At 39.4% G+C, this 17282-nt stretch overlaps 1 non-coding gene across 1 annotated transcript; it reads left to right on the forward strand.

The window, feature by feature from the left end:
• The first annotated feature begins 15499 nt into the window (after positions 1-15499).
• Positions 15500-15606, forward strand: LOC136231666 (small nucleolar RNA R71). Its single transcript, XR_010690036.1, has one exon. It is a non-coding gene; the product is annotated as a small nucleolar RNA R71 (small nucleolar RNA).
• The last annotated feature ends 1676 nt before the right edge of the window (positions 15607-17282 follow it).

Here is a 17282-nt window from a genome sequence, read left to right on the forward strand (position 1 = left end):
CCAAGGTATGTTGGCATGCTCAGCACAATGGTGCTGACAAAAAACAAAGTCACCCCAAAAGGGTAACTTATTGTGACTTCTTTGGTAAACGAGGCCACACCATAAATGTATGCCGTCACAAGATAAAATATGATGCTACACCTGTTCGTACTAACAAACGAGGACCCAACAAGAATTGGGTACCTAAAGATGAATAGTTTAAAATGCAGGTGAGCCTGAGATGCGTGGAGAAATCAACATTGTGGTACATTGACAGCGCATGCTCGAGGCACATGACTGGTGATGAAACTCAATTCATCACACTTGAGCTTAAACGAGGAGGAAACGTGAGCTTTGGAGACAATAAAAAGGGTAAGATAGTCGGTTCAAGCACTATCGGAGGTAACCCTACTATTGAGTCAGTCTCCTTAGTTAAAGGTCTCAAATATAACTTACTGAGCGTAGCTCAGCTGTGTGACAGCGGTAGAAAGGTTATATTTGATGCCACTCAGTGTCGGATACTCGAGGAAAAAACAAACAAACTGATTTTAACTGCCCCTCGTGTTGACAATGTATATATGTTGAGTTTAGAAAAACAGTTTTCCAAAAACATATGCTTAGTATCTAAAGAGGACAACTCCTGGCTATGGCATAGGAGAATTGGTCATGTAAGCATGGACCTCCTTGCCAAATTAGCTAGAAAGCAACTAGTTGAGGGATTGCCCAAATTAAAATTTGAAAAAGATCAATTATGTAATGCTTGTCAGCAAGGTAAATAAACGAAAAAGTCTTTTCAAAGTAAAAACATTGTCTCAACCAAGAGACCATTGGAATTACTACATTTGGATCTTTTCGGACCTGTCCAGCCACTCAGCTTGGGCGGTAAGAAATTTTCCTTAGTCATTGTAGACGATTTCTCTCGGTATACTTGGATCATCTTGCTGAGTAGCAAGGATGAAACATTTGAGATGTTCACAACATTGATTAAAAAGCTTGAAAATGACAAAGACCTAAGAGTAGCTCATATTAGAAGCGATAATGGCGGAGAATTAAAAAACCAACAGTTTGACGAATTCTGCGAAGTCAGTGGCATTGACCATAACTTTTCTGCTCCTAGGACACCTCAACAAAATGGGGTTGTTGAAAGGAAAAACAGAACAATAGTCGAAATTGCTAGGACAATGCTGAGCGAAAATAGGCTTCCAAAGTATTTATGGGGTGAAGCTGTCCACACAGCATGTTACATACTGAATAGGGCTTTAGTTAGACCTATACTCAAAAAAACCTCTTATGAACTTTGGAAAGGACGAAAGCCCAACATTGGCTACTTTCATGCCTTTGGGTGTAAATGTTTTATACTCAACACAAAAGATAATCTTGCTAAATTTGATGCTAAAGCTGACGAAGTGATCTTTTTAGGGTACTCAACTAACAGTAAAGCATATAGGGTGTATAATAAACGAACTCAAGTTGTAGAAGAGTCTGTCCATATCGAGTTCGATGAAACTGACCCTGCAGGAAAGACAACTCAGTCTGACGAAGATGAACCAAGCTCAGCTTCCGCTAACCAAAATGGAGCCGCTGAGTCATCAGTACAAGGACTGACCAAAGGTAAACACGAAACAGAAATTACCTTTGCTGACCAATCTACTCCTGCAGATACTGTAGAAACACCTATTCTAGACAACTCAACATTACCTAAAGAAATCAAAATTCCAAGAGGACATTCAGAGAAGTCCATTCTTGATGTTGTTGACAACAAGCTGATGACAAGAGATCAGCTTAGAAAGTATCTCAGCAATGTTGCATTCGTCTCAGTTCATGAGCCAAAGAGTTTTGCTGATGCTGAGCACGACGAACACTGGATCAATGCTATGCAAGAGGAGCTTGATCAGTTCAAAAGAAATGAGGTATGGGATTTAGTACCAAAACCTATGAACCAAAAGACCATAGGAACTAAGTGGGTCTTTAGGAATAAACTAGATGAGCAAGGCAACGTAGTCAGAAACAAAGCCCGACTTGTAGCCTAAGGCTATAGTCAGCAAGAGGGCATTGACTATGGTGAGACCTTTGCGCCCGTAGCTAGGTTAGAGGCTATACGTATATTGTGTGCATATGCTAGTTTCATGAATTTCAAACTATATCAAATGGATGTCAAAAGTGCTTTTCTTAATGGATTTATAAACGAAGAGGTATATGTTAGTCAGCCTCCTGGGTTTGAAGATCCAAAGTTTCCAAACCACGTTTATAAACTCAAGAATGCCTTGTACGGCCGGAAACAAACACCTCGTGCTTGGTATGAGAGGTTGACCAATTTCCTGCTGACCAGGAACTATGTCAGAGGCAAAGCTGACACAACCTTATTCATTAAGAAAAAGGGTAAAAATACCATGCTGGCACAAATTTACGTAGATGATATAATATTTGGTGCTACTGACGAATCTATGTGCAAAGAATTTAGCAAACAGATGCAAACTGAGTTTGAAATGTCTATGATGGGCGAACTCAACTTCTTCCTTGGACTTCAAATCAAGCAAGGGAAGAACGTCATCTTCATTAGTCAGTCTAAGTACGCCAAAGAAATGCTAAAGAAGTTCGATATGGAAGATTGTAAGCCCATATCAACCCCAATGGGTACTGATACTGTCCTGTGCACGGATGAGAAAAGTAAGTCAGTAGATAGTAAGTTATATCGAGGTATGATTGGCTCTCTACTCTATCTTACTGCTAGTAGACCTGATATTCAGTACTCAGTATGCTATTGCACTAGATACCAAGCTGACCCCAGAGAATCACACCTTATAGCTGTGAAAAGAATTTTTAGATATTTGCAGAGCTCAGTTAATGCAGGTTTGTGGTATCCAAACTCAAATGACTTCACACTCATTGGATACACTGATGTTGACTATGGACGGGATAAGCTAGAGCGTAAGAGCACTTCTGGAGGATGTCACTTCCTTGGAAGCTTTCTAGTGTCTTGGTTCAGCAAGAAGCAGTCATCAATTGCCCTGTCTACAACTGAAGCTGAGTACATTGCTACTGGAAGCTGTGTGGCCCAAGTCCTATGGATTAAGCAACAGCTTGAGGATTACGGAGTTAAAACAGAAACAATTGAAGTCAAATGCGATAATAAGAGAGCTATTGACCTATCTAAAAATCCAATCCAACACAGCAGGATGAAGCATGTCAGCATAAGGCATCACTTCATCAGAGATCATGTACTCAAAGGTGAGATCAAGCTAACCTACGTACCAACAGATGAACAGCTTGCGGATATCTTCACCAAGCCTCTGGCTCGTGAGCAATTCAGCACATTAAGGGAAGCTATCGGTATGTGTAATCCTGTTTAATAAATTCTTGATCAATATTGAGTGATTATACTATATGTCGAATAGTTAATGCATGCTTACTCAAACTGAGCTAAACTGAATAACATAGAATCACCTTATGCTGACTAGACATACATGCTGTGTGATTACTATAGGCTGAGTTATTTCTGTGTGAAAATTTCCTCTACGTAAAACTGAGCACTCAGTATCTCAAACGTTCAGAATTCTAAATACTGAGTAAAATCCATTTAACATTAAATGCTAGCACACGCGCCATAAATAGCCACCTAGGATGACGTAATCGAAATAATTAGAAAACAAATGCGCCGAACATGTCATAAATGCCAAATTATTGTCGTTTGATCATCTCAAGGTAAAACGGCTAGTCCAACGTTCCAGATCAACACGACCCTCTATAAATAGTGGATGAATTCCCACTCACATCTCTTTACACTTTGAAATCTCTGGCAAATTGATTTCTATCTAAAATCCCTAATCTTCAAATACTCTCAAAGAATCCCTATAAAAATCATGTCGGATTCCCAAAACATCTCCGGGGCTGACTATGACGGCAATCACTCCGATGAAAACCCTCCATCTTCTGCTCAGCAAGAATACGTCGAGACTCCTACCAAGTCTCAAGGACAAGGTCAGCATGACCAAACTCCGAGCAAGAGCCCCCAAGCTGACCTCGTAACCTCTTCGAAAAAGAAGAAGAAGAAGGAAGACAAGCAATCTCAGAAAAAGGAATTTCTTATGGTCTACGACAGTGTCAAGAACTGTGAGGTACTTCGTTGCCGATGGTTCTCCCTGAGTTTTGTAACCGCTGAGAAGCCGTTCTGTGAATGGATCTCCAAAAACGGGTGGTCGAAATTATTCTCCCTCTCTGGTAAAGTCTACCCACGATTAGTAAGGGAATTCTATTCGAATCTGAAGGTGGATAAGGACAATGCTGACCATCTAGTCATAAAGGTCACGGACAAGGACATCACAGTAACTCCGTCTTATCTTGCAACCTTGCTAAAACTGCCCAACAAGGGTAAAGAATTTAGAACCACAAACGTCAAACTTGACTACCCAGTTGAGTTTTGTAAACCTAAGGACCACAAGGGAGAAATAGCCAGCACGTGTATGGGCCAAAATCAAAAGATGGCTCATTACATCTTGACCAACTTTATCTTTCCTAAAGTAAACTCAGCCTCATCTGCCTCCAACTTCGAGCATAATTTTATCTGGCACATGCTGACCTACCAACCACTCAATATGCCCGTCTTTCTTGTCGGTGCATTCCAACGAAGTACTGGGAAACTCAGGTTGGGCTCCCTCATCACAAGAATTCTTAAAGACTATCAGGTGAGTACGATTAGTGAAACTGAGTCATGGGGAACTGAGATTACGGCGGCCCTGCTGTTCGGGTTAGCATACAACCAACCTCTCAAGTCTAAAAAAGGAAAGGGGGTTGTGGAAGAAAATGAGGAAGAGGTTGATGCTAAAAAAGGCGCACAAGCCATGCCGACTAAGAAGGGAAAGAAGGTTGTGGAGCAACCTCTTACTGACCGCACCAGAAAAGATAAAAAGCGGAAAGCTGACCAAGCCGCTAAAGACATCAATACTGCTCCAAAGAAAATTCGTTTTGTGTCAAGCGAACAGAAAGCTGCTGCTGAGCAAGCTAAGTCGGCAGAGAAAAGGCCAGTTGAGCCTGAGGAAGTCGAAAGTGAGGAAATTCCAGAAACACCTCTGAGGAAGAAGAAGAGATCTTCTGGTCTGAGTCCAATTGATGCTGCCCCTCTTGGTTTTGTCGTCTCCGACGATTCCCACTTCGTGAGAAGCCAAAAGATTGACCTTGAGAAAACCCCTTCTGACCAAGAAAATGAATTGGGAGATTTTGGAGGACAGTTTGAAGCTGAGCGAACAGCCAATGTTAATGATAAGCAAGATAAGGGTGCTACTGAGCGCACTGAGTTAGTTGATGCTGAGCCAATTGAACTACAAGCTGACCAAACAGAAAGAGTTCAAGCTGAGAGAAGCCTTAATGTTGACCTAGAGCTCAATTCTTCATCTGAGTCTCTTGATTCAATTGCTGTTGATCCCTCACCTCAAACCAAAACGGTCAGTTCTGAAAAGCGCTTTAAACACAAAGCCTACAAGTCCAAATCCCTAAATCTATTGGATGATTCTCCATTTAGAGAACCAATTACTGACCTAATTGGACTTCAGTACGAATTCTTCTCCTCTGTCATAGAGCCAACTCCGGATCAATTCACACAAAAGCAAGCCTCTGTTACTCATACTGAGGAACAAGCCAAGACCCATGAAAATCCAATCCATGCCGAGCAAGAGCTCGAAGTTCAAGCTGCTCAAGGAGGTGAGCAAGCAAAGGAAAATTCTGTTTATGTAGGGTCTGAAGTAACTCCTCCTGCACCAACTCAACTTCAGAATGATACTGTGCAGGTCAACATTTCTGCTGATCCGCCTCTTCCTAACCCACTTTCGCAGAATGTTGAACAGTCAGTTCCTAGTGCTGACTTAAACAAAAATCCAGCTGTTGATCATGCTGGCCCATCTAGTACTGGAAAGCAACCTACTAAAAAACCGGCAACTGAGCGAACTCCTGAGGCAACTTATGCCTACCTAAATGCTACTGAGTCTGGGCGTCGAATCATTAACTCAGCTTAATCCATTCTCCAGGATTTGACTCACTCTCATGCCGATGCTGCTGGGTTCATTAATGTTGAGTCAACACAACTTTCTTCTGTCACTCAGCTCCTGAATGAGATCAAGGGTCTCAAAGATCTTGTGAGTGTCATGACAACTGTTCAATCTCAACAACCCAAGCAAGACTCCATTGTGAAGCTGGCTGAGCTGCAGTTAATGATGGTGAATCACATGGATTCCCTCCAAGGCCAAATAAATGCTCTGTCTGCAGTCAACATGGGATATGCTACCTCTGCTGAGGTTGACCACCACTTCACCAAGCTACACTCTGAGCTGACCGACATTCGTGCGCTAATTTCCTCCTCTTCCCAGTGTTCGATTGAGCAAATTAGCGAAGCTATCCGTCTACTCAACTTGAGTAAGGAAGAAATGGATACTGACTTGGTGAAAACAAATGAAATCCTGCAATATTCCCAAGCCACCTTCAAACATGTGCGCCACACAAATGCTCAATGTCAGTTCTATGATTCAGCCTTGCTCAAAATGTATCATCAAGCTTATGCCAGGCTGACTGACACGCTGACCTGGATTGGGAAATCACAGGAATATATTCTCAGTATGCTTAGTGCATCCATTCGAGTCCCTAGATCCATTATAGACGATGGAGTTCCTGTTTTCGATGGTCTCCGGGAAAGCATGAAACAGCTTAAGGCATACTCAGTGAGGTTAACTCGTGCTGCTCTCAACGACACTTTCATTCCTCCTCCACCCGATGTTGGCAAAAGGGGGGAGAAAGAACAAGCTGATGGAACTCAGCACAACTCAGGGGAAGCAGGAGAAGCATCTGGTAGTCAGCAGCAACAAAGAAATGCCAAGGGAAAAGGCAAAGTTAATCCTGCCCACCAAGCCCAAGTCAACAGGAAAAAATAGATTAGTTAATCTTAGAATTTGACTTGTAGTATTTGTCTGGCTTATTCTATCTGTTTGTTTGCTGACCAAATCATCTATTTTAAAAGCATCTTTTATTTCGAACTAACTTATCTACTTAATTGTTGTGCTACATGCTGAACTGTCTTAATTGAACAATCAAAATTAAAAAGGAACATGCATGAAACTCTCAACACACATTTACTCTGATACATGAATACACGTTGCTATGATACATAAATTCATAGAAATAATCTCTTTGATACCTAAAACTGATCGTGTATCAAACTGAGTAAATACATGCTCTAACATATTGACCTCTTCTGAAAGCTGACCTAAGCTCATCTGAATTAGATCTTAAAAGGTCTAGAATTGAACTTAGTCAGTACAAGCATGTTTTAACGTTTCTCAATTAAATCTTGGAAGGTTTAGAGTTAAGTTAAGATAATGGATGCAACCCTTACAGAGGAGTAATTTCAGAAGAACGAAAGACAATTCAATCATGGGGAATTTCAAAACTGAGTTCCATAATTAAAAATTTTGCCAATATCAAAATGGGGAGTTTGTTGAAACACATTTCCAACATGATTTTGATTTGACAAAATTATTTAAGTTAATCCATGATTAAGACAATTAAATTTAAGTGCTTTGATTTAATTGTACTAATGCATTTGTTCAATGTTGAGTATAAAAATATTTAAGAACAGGAATCAAAATAAGACAGAACGTAGTCAGCATGATAACATAGCATCGATTGAGTAAAGAATGACTCAGTACGAAAGAAGGAAAGTCTTCTTCAAGACCGAAGCTTACAGAACGAAGCTGACCGTAGAAGGTGAGTGAAAAGCAACTCAGCATAAAAGAAGAAAAGTCTTCTTTGGAACTATATCTTGCAGAACGAAGCTGACCGTGGAAGCTGAGTGAAAGGCAACTCAGTATCGGTATTGGCAACAGTTAAAGACAACGGCTATCAAAGTCATGCTGAATGATTTTAAGGAAAGCACTAATGATCCGTTTGCTAAAAGACAAGATCCGACAACTGTCTGCACCAATAATAGAAACCTTGAAATTACGCAATAAGTTAATTTCGAGATGCATGGGTCAAATGTCCGCTGGCTAAAAGACGAAACCTGCACAAGAAGACAAACCTGCGAGAAGAAGACAAGCCTGGCGCCTGCAGAATTCAGACGACAGGATTGGCCTACAAATCTGAAGCTGACCAGAGCATGTCGCAAAGAAAAAGCCGTTTGAATCCAACGGATAATTCCGGATTCAAATCATTTCTGCTTCAGACCTCAACTATAAAAGGACAAGTACACTTCTTGGATCCTTTGCCGAAATACAAGAGAAAAAGCATACATACAAAAGCACACCAAAAACAAGAAAAAGATCTTACACCAAATTCTCATTTATGTGTAAAAGCTAGAGTGATTTTTGTAATCATCTAAAGTGTTATTTGTCTGAAAAAGAACAAGTTTGTATCAATTATAAAATTGAGATGAGTTGTGCTCAGTACTCGGTTTTAAGTACTCAGTGGTAGAGAAATCTAGGTGTTCGGTTATAGCACTTAGTAGGAGTTGAGTAGACGAATAGAGGACGGTACTCTTGCATATTCAACTGCCTTGTAAACGGTTTGTGCTCTACCTTTAAAGAGCTCAGTATTGGATTTAAAAAGCCCGGAGGGATTCTGGGGACTGGACGTAGGCGGAGAGGCCGAACCAGGATAAGTCGTGCTGAGTAATTTCTAACTCTCTCTCAATATATATCTGTATGTGTTGCTTGTTATATTTACTCAGTATATAAATTGTTTAAGCTGACACTAAGTAAATCAGAGTGCTGAGTTGGAAGCTGACCACAAAAGTGTCATTTCCCAACTCGCAAGTAAAACAGCTCTAGTGAGTATCTGACTAAAACTGTCTTACGCCTCACTCGGCCGTGCTGACCAAAGCTGAGTTGTAAAACTCAAAGAATTATATTAAGTCAGCGTAATTAAAAAGGAAAAAGTTATATTAGTTCCTAACCCCCCTGGAACTAATCACACGGGACCAACACAACCATGTATTAGATGATATCTGGATGGGAGTTAGGTTGAACTCCTAGAGGATGCCCACAATTTCGTGTGTGAGTGGAAACCTTATACCCACTCCATTAACAGGATGAAGAGTCCTAGGTGCCCATCCAGTCTAGAGCCGACGCGATGATTTTTAGAAAATAAATGGACCTCTATTTGCTAGAGCTTTGGGTACATATCTGCCAAAGCTAGTAGTTTTGCAACGGTCAAAATAAAGGATTGATCCAAGGCTTGAGGATTCAAATGCTTGGTATGATTTTTTGGGCCAGTGAGAGTTTTTTAGGAGCCATCACCTTAGAATCGCTAGAAGATTGATTATTGTCAGGCTTATATGTTTGGGTTTTGTGAGAACTCTTTTCGATCAAAAATCCCATACAACAAAAAAATGGAAAAGGAGAAAGGAGAATAACACTTACTATTTAAAGAACTATAAAGAAGATATGAGAATTTGGAGAAAGCAGAGAAGTCAAGAGCGCAGAAAGACTAGATAAACAAATTCCTCCCCTTTTATAGACCTTTACACCTAGAAAAAAGGTGTGGCTTTAGAGGACATCATTACATCCGGTCTACTAAAAAACCTCTCAAAACCCTTTCACTTTATTGCCTTTCAAAAATGCAACATGCTTCTTGACGCATAGCTACTTCCTAGTGGAAGGGCAACTTTTTATTTGAAAAAGCGCCTACAAAGGATCACTTGCCATGTCACCTAACGTTACGTCTCAGTACATTTTCTTTTTTTCTCAATTACCTAGTGAAGAAATTAGACGTCAGCGTAAAAGGATACTCTCATTTTCAACGAATGTTGCAACATCCTGCACACAAAAATAGGTCAAGATTCGGTCCTCTGAACTATGATCTTAACGAAGCTGAAGGAGGGGGATTTGATAATAGGCAAATAATCATACCAGACACGTGGACCAATAGCCGTGTCACAACAAGAATATAACCGCCCTTACCACATGGACCAATGAGAAGGAATCTTGAATTCATTGGATATTCATTCCTATATTTATGCTGATGGTTACATGATGATGTTGTCCTCTAAACAGACTCTAGCAAGTGCACTAGATACAAGTAATAAAATGATAAGTAGAGTATCGTCTCCTCAGGGATTGATGACCAAATTTTACTAGAAAAACCTTGCAGAATAGGGTGTTCGTGGTGTGTGATTTTCTTTAGTTGAGAAATGATTTGATATGGTGAAATAGAACTACTAATGATAAAGATTCAGTTTAAGAAAATGTGTTTGTTATAAATAAAATAGAGAACAGGTTAAGCCATGACGGAACATGTTACGTTCAGCCTCTAAACATCATATTTATTCATGAATGACATAAAGTGAAGTCAAGGTTTCTGCTTTAATGCTCACTTAAGTCAACTCTCGTGTGTTCTTAAGATTCTAAGACTTACTACAACCGTAAGCGTCCCTAAGGTTGGTTCTTTCTTGCAATACGATCGAAACAACATTTCAATAAAGAAAACCCCTGATACAACCTCCTAACATTCCTGCTTCGGGGTTGGACGTTTGATAAAAAGTTCCGTGAAGATGAAAGCAGTTCCCTATCATTCATCTAACACTAAGATACATTCATATAGCAATGGAGTAAAAGCTTTATCAAACACAACATCATATATCATCATTCATTCATAAAAAGGAAAATAGAAGACTTACATAACCAGCCCTTGCTGGCCTAACCAGTTCGGTTGACTACTCACTCATAATGATGAGTGAACAACCACAGAAATTGCAATGACTCCCCATTAATGGAGTTAGGTCTCAAATTAAAGAGAACTCTCATGGAAGATGAAGTTTCCGCTCTCCAAAAAGTCATCCCCCTCTCCTTTCACAGTAGTCTATTTAACTAGGAGGGAAGAAACATAAAATATACTAGAAAGTACACTAAAGTACACTAAAGCAGACCGTTCTGACAGATTATGGCCACTTGAACACTTCAAGGCCCAAATCTTCTTCAACAAGCTAGATCTCCACTGGTCCCACCTCTTTGCTTGGCTGTCTTCCATCTCTTTACACGCTATTGCCCTTTGGTCCATAGATTTTCCTTTACTTTTTCCTGCAACGGGCTGTTTAACAGCAGTTTCTATTTTTCTTCACAAAATCTGCAATAAGGGTTCTTTAGTCCTAAATTGATAACAATTAACAGCCCATAAGCTCGTTTTTAGTGAAATAAAATATGGTTATTAGGGTCAATTATGAACCCATCAAATACCCCCAAATTGAACTTTTGCTTGTCCTCAAGCAAACACAACAGAAAAATAGAGAAAAGAACAACAAAAAGGGGAAAGCAAAGAAAATAAAAACAAAAAGGAATGTCATAGAAACAAGGCAATGGAGAAAACATAAGAACAAGAACTGGAACAAAAGAGATAATAGACAAATAAAAAGAAAAAGCAACAGCAGCAGAACTTTATTCAATCTTTCAACTAACTCAACCTTTGATTAGCACACAAGAGCTTGATAAAAATGTGGTTAGACCAGATCTAAAACATGCATTCCAATTCAAGAAATTCATCAAAGCTTAAGGTTGAACTTCAAAATTCAATCAAACAACCTGTATGCCCCAAAGTGCCTCACTAAGGAAGGAATTTTCACTCACTCTCAAATGGCCTTTGTTGCCACAAGGAAGGGAATGGAACTTCACTCCTCAGCTCAGTACGCACATCAATAGGCTATGATTTTGCTTATTGGGCCTATCTCCACGGATTAAAAATTCTCCAAACATAGTCAAAAGGTCTTAAATATAGGTTGTAATTTTAGGCTAAGGCTAAGGTATGGAAGTGAATGGCTATTTAAGTGTAAGAATTCTGTCTACATGCAATGCAATTCAACTATACTCAGTTCTCAACACTGAGCAATTCTGCCTCAACCTAATCACTCTACACAGCCTGTTTCACAATATTGGCCAAACTATTCTTCAAACACCCAAAAGACAACCATCCGAACATTTCATTTCAGGCTCAAGATATGAACATGTGTCCTGAAAATGAAAAGACTTTATTCAAAGATATTTTTGTTATCTTCTAAAATTCCTATTTGGGATATTTTTTTTTCTTTTAACCTTATTCAGAAAGTGGTCCTCACTCCATCATCATCCCTCAAATGTCATCATTTCAACAATTTTATCTTTAAACACTTAGATTTTCTCAAAAATGTATTTTTCTTTAACTAGAGCAGCTTGTTTTGAGGCATGAGACAAATTCAAGGCGTTTTAGGATTAAAGTGAAGGGAATTGGTTCCTTTAAGTAGTGTTTAAGAAAGAATAGGCTAAGGCACAAGTTGGTTATCCTAAAAGTGTGAGTGCAATGCACGGGTAAGCTTTTTGCGGAGTGAATTTGGGATCTAAATGCCTTTTTCATCCTATGTTCTTCCAAAATTTTACCATTTTGACTAGGCAACCAAAGCAAAACCTACCTAAAGACAATATGTACTAGCCCACTCACAAAGAATCAATGCATTTACATGCTAATGTAGGCTCAAGTTCTCACAATTTAGGGCTTTTACATGCACTAGGGCTTAAGGTCCTCTAATTGAATTTTGAATTAAAACCTAATTTTTTTTCAGAACTTCTATCTTTTGAAAATTGAATTATCACTGGGTTCACCACACACTAAATTTGAGGTGCAAGCATGCAATCATTGATTGGCAATTGAAAGTCTTTTTTTTCTTTAATATATATATTATTCTGCTGCTATATACAGAAAGAAAGGGAAAACAGAGAAAAAAAAAACTAGAAACAGAACATGCTGTTCAGAAACAGAGAACAACACATAATTTTTAGACATTTAACACAAAGTACGAGGAATTAAGAAAAACTACGAACATGTACTGACATTTACAAGATAGAAAAAAGAAAGGGAATGACACAACATTTGGGGTTCGAATGACACAATAACAACCATATCAAGCAAGTGTCTAATTTTGAGTTTCCTCAAATTCGCACAAGCTAATATCACCTTTCAATCACAGTTTTCATCAAAATTTTAGGGCTTTTATCATATTCTCACAACAAATATGTCAAGATATTCATTTTCTTTTCCCCACCCCCAAATTAAAATATAACATTGTCCTCAATGTTAAACGTAAATGCCGTGAGAGTGGAAATTGCAGATTATCAACAAGCATGCAGTAAGCAGGAAATTAGAAGTAGGGTTAGATTCGTTACCGTAAGAGGAAGACATCAAACACCCCCAAATTAATTTGGTAAAAGTTCAAACTCAAACCTAATTTTAGGAAATGAAAGTTTAAAACCTTTGCCAACAAAATTTAGGAAGGACCACAAAATTCAACATTAGTCATGTTAGTGCATAAAAATAACAAAATTAAAAAGAAATTTAACACAAATCTAACTAAGGGATAGATAAATTGGGGGTTACCTAATTAGTTTGCTGTAATTGGTGTTTGCAGCGAACACACTGTTCTCTTTGAATCATGGTGGATCCTGGAAGTGGACGGTCTCAACTACTCCTGGGACCTCATGTTCAAGGTAGGGTTTCAACCTCTGGCCGTTAATTTTGAAAGATTCATTTCCTGGTTTAACAATTTCTACAGCCCCATGAAGGAACACCTTGTTCACAATGTAAGGTCCAGACCATATGCACTTCAATTTTCCGGGGAACAGTCTCAACCTGGAATTATACAAGAGCACTTTCTGCCCTTCATGGAATTCCTTCCCTTGACTCTTTTTATCATGCCACCTTTTGGGGGTGGGTATATCAGGTGGTTCTTTGTGTGAGGGCCCAATTGTGTTTGGTGGAAGTGGTGGTTTTGTTGCTGTTTCTAGGGAACAGCCTGTTCCTTCACAGATATTCACTTCTTCCCCCAGCAGTGTTTCCAAAGTGTCTTGGTGATAGTCCTGCAAAACAGACGAGGTCTGGCATGCATCCAAAAAATAGCATGTATCATCACTTGAGTTAGCACGCCTCATGGCCTCATTCATCCTAAAAATTATTTCTTCACCATTTATCCTTAAAAACAATTGTCCCTTTTCAACATCTATCAAGGCCCTACCCGTAGCTAAAAATGGTCTCCCTAAAATGATGGGCACATACAAATCCTCATCTATGTCTATGATAATAAAGTCTACGGGTAATATGAATTTCCCTATTTTAACTAGCACATCCTCCACAATTCCCCTAGGATAACATACAGATCTATCTGCTAATTGAATCGACATCCTAGTAGGTTGAGGTTCTCCCAAGCCTAGCTTAGCATAAACAGAATACGGCATGAGATTGATACTAGCTCCAAGGTCACACAATGCATTTTCAATTTTCAATATTCAATTTACCAATGGAACAAGGGATTGAGAAACTCCCTGGATCTTTGAGCTTTTTAGGAAGCTGTTGCTTGTTCTACAGTATTAAGGAACAGTCTCGATTCAGTTGGATCATAGAGATGTTCTCAAGCTTTTTCTTGTTGGACAGAATATCCTTCAAGAACTTGGCATACTTTGGCATCTGAGCCAGAGCTTCCACAAATGGAATGTTGATGTGTAACTTTCTCAATGTATCAAGGATTTTGGAGTTTTGCTCTTTCAACTTTTGATTCACAAGCCTTGCTGGATAAGGAACAGGTGGTACATAGGGAGGAGGTGGAATATACTTCTCCCCAGGTTCCTCCTGAACTTGAATAGGCTCATGTTCTTTAGCAACATGCCTGGTGGCCTCTGGAACAGTTTGTTCCTTAACAGTTTCAGCTTCTTTTGAGGTACCTGCAACATCAACAACTTTTTTAGTTTTAATGGGGGAAGAGATTTCTTTACCAGACCTCAATGTGATAGCCATGACATCTCCATTAGGATTAGGCTCGGTATTGCTTGGAATGACACCCTTTCCCTTGGATGAGCATGAATATGCCAATTGATGCATTTGAGTCTCCAGATTCTTGATGGAAGCCTGAGTTTGCTTCATGAACTGTATCACCATGGTTTTCAAATCTGGATCAACCTCTTCTTTAGCCTGAACAAGCTGTTTGTACTGTTGCTGAGGTTGTTGTTGGTATTGACCTCTTTGTTCCTGCTGGTACCTAGGTTGTTCTTGCTGAAGTTGCTGTTGGGTCCACCTAAAGTTGGGATGATTCTCGAAACCAGAATTATATGTGTTTGAGTACGGATTGGGTGGATTTCTTTGATTGTACCCAACATAATGACATTGTTCTTGGTTGGCTTTGCTTGGTTTAACTCTTGGGTAGTTGATATTTAAATGGGGACCACCACAAAAGTCACATTCATCAGAAAATGAAGGTTCACTATGAATGGGAGACATATTCATCTTGCTGATTTGCCTAGCAAGCTGTTCCATCTGAGTTGTCAGCTTTGAAACAACATCAGAATCTGAAATCTTCTTCCCATCACTCCTCACCGAGTGCCAATTGTAACTTGTATTGACCACCCTTTCAAAGAGATCATATAGAGCTTGTGGTTCAAGATCTTCCGGGCTACCATTTGCAATGGACTCAATTTGAATTTTATAGGTATTGGTGACTCCATTGTAGAAATTCTGAACTTGCCTCCACATGGGAATGCCATGGTTTGGTACCCTTCTCAAGAGCTCCTTGTAACGTTCCCAAGCCTCGGCTAACGACTCATCTTCTTCTTGCATAAAACGAGAAACCTCATTTCTCAACTTGATAGCTTGCCTTGGTGGGAAATACTTCATCAAGAACGAACTAGCCATCTCATGCCAAGTAGTTATTGATCCGGGTTGAAGGTTCTTCAACCAAATTCTTGCTTTATCCTTTAGAGAGAAAGGAAACAACTTTAACCTTATAACATCATCGGTTACCCCCCTATTTTTTCTGAAAGTGTTACACATTTCAAAAAAATCCTGAATATGAGCATTGGGGTCTTCATTGTGGTATCCACCGAAATGAACAACAGCTTGAAGCATGTGTATCATGGATGGCTTGATTTCGAACAGGTTGTTCCCCTCATTAGGCAGCACAATACATGATGAGTGCCCTTCAGTGGTAGGTCTTGAATAGTCTCTGATTCTCATGACTGGTGGATTATTGTTTTCACCTTCTTCTTCTTGAACAGGTTGTTCTGGTACTCTTCCAGCCATTCTTCTTTCTCTCTGTCTTTCTCTTTGTCTTGCTCGTCTAGCTGCTTCCTGGTTCCTTCTACACGTTCTTTCTAACTCAAGATCGATAGGAAAGGCTGTACTATTAAACAAACAGATTAAAAACACCTTGTTTCACAGAAATTTTCAAATAAAACTGTTGCTTTCAATCCCCGGCAACGGCGCCAAAAACTTGTTGTCCTCTAAACAGACTCTAGCAAGTGCACTAGATACAAGTAATAAAATGATAAGTAGAGTATCGTCTCCTCAGGGATTGATGGCAAAATTTTACTAGAAAAACCTTGCAGAACAGGGTGTTCGTGGTGTGTGATTTTCTTTAGTTGAGAAATGATTTGATATGGTGAAATAGAACTACTAATGATAAAGATTCAGTTTAAGAAAATGTGTTTGTTATAAATAAAAGAGAGAACAGGTTAAGCCATGACGGAACAGGTTACGTTCAGCCTCTAAACATCCTATTTATTCATGAATGACATAAAGTGAAGTCAAGGTTTCTGCTTTAATGCTCACTTAAGTCAACTCTCGTGTGTTCTTAAGATTCTAAGACTTACTACAACCGTAAGCGTCCCTAAGGTTGGTTCTTTCTTGCATTACGATCGAAACAGCATTTCAATAAAAAAAACCCCTGATACAACCTCCTAACATTCCTGCTTCGGGGTTGGACGTTTGATAAAAAGTTCCGTGAAGATGAAAGCAGTTCCCTATCATTCATCTAACACTAAGATACATGCATATAGCAATGGAGTAAAAGCTTTATCAAACACAACATCATATATCATCATTCATTCATAAAAAGGAAAATAGAAGACTTACATAACCAGCCCTTGCTGGCCTAACCAGTTCGGTTGACTACTCACTCATAATGATGAGTGAACAACCACAGAAATTGCAATGACTCCCCATTAATGGAGTTAGGTCTCAAATTAAAGAGAACTCTCATGGAAGATGAAGTTTCCGCTCTCCAAAAAGTCATCCCCCTCTCCTTTCACAGTAGTCTATTTAACTAGGAGGGAAGAAACATAAAATATACTAGAAAGTACACTAAAGTACACTAAAGCAGACCGTTCTGACAGATTATGGCCACTTGAACACTTCAAGGCCCAAATCTACTTCAACAAGCTAGATCTCCACTGGTCCCACCTCTTTGCTTGGCTGTCTTCCATCTCTTTACACGCTATTGCCCTTTGGTCCATAGATTTTCCTTTACTTTTTCCTGCAATGGG

The sequence above is a fragment of the Euphorbia lathyris genome, chromosome 5, assembly GCF_963576675.1.
Source record: "Euphorbia lathyris chromosome 5, ddEupLath1.1, whole genome shotgun sequence".
NCBI lineage: Eukaryota > Viridiplantae > Streptophyta > Magnoliopsida > Malpighiales > Euphorbiaceae > Euphorbia > Euphorbia lathyris.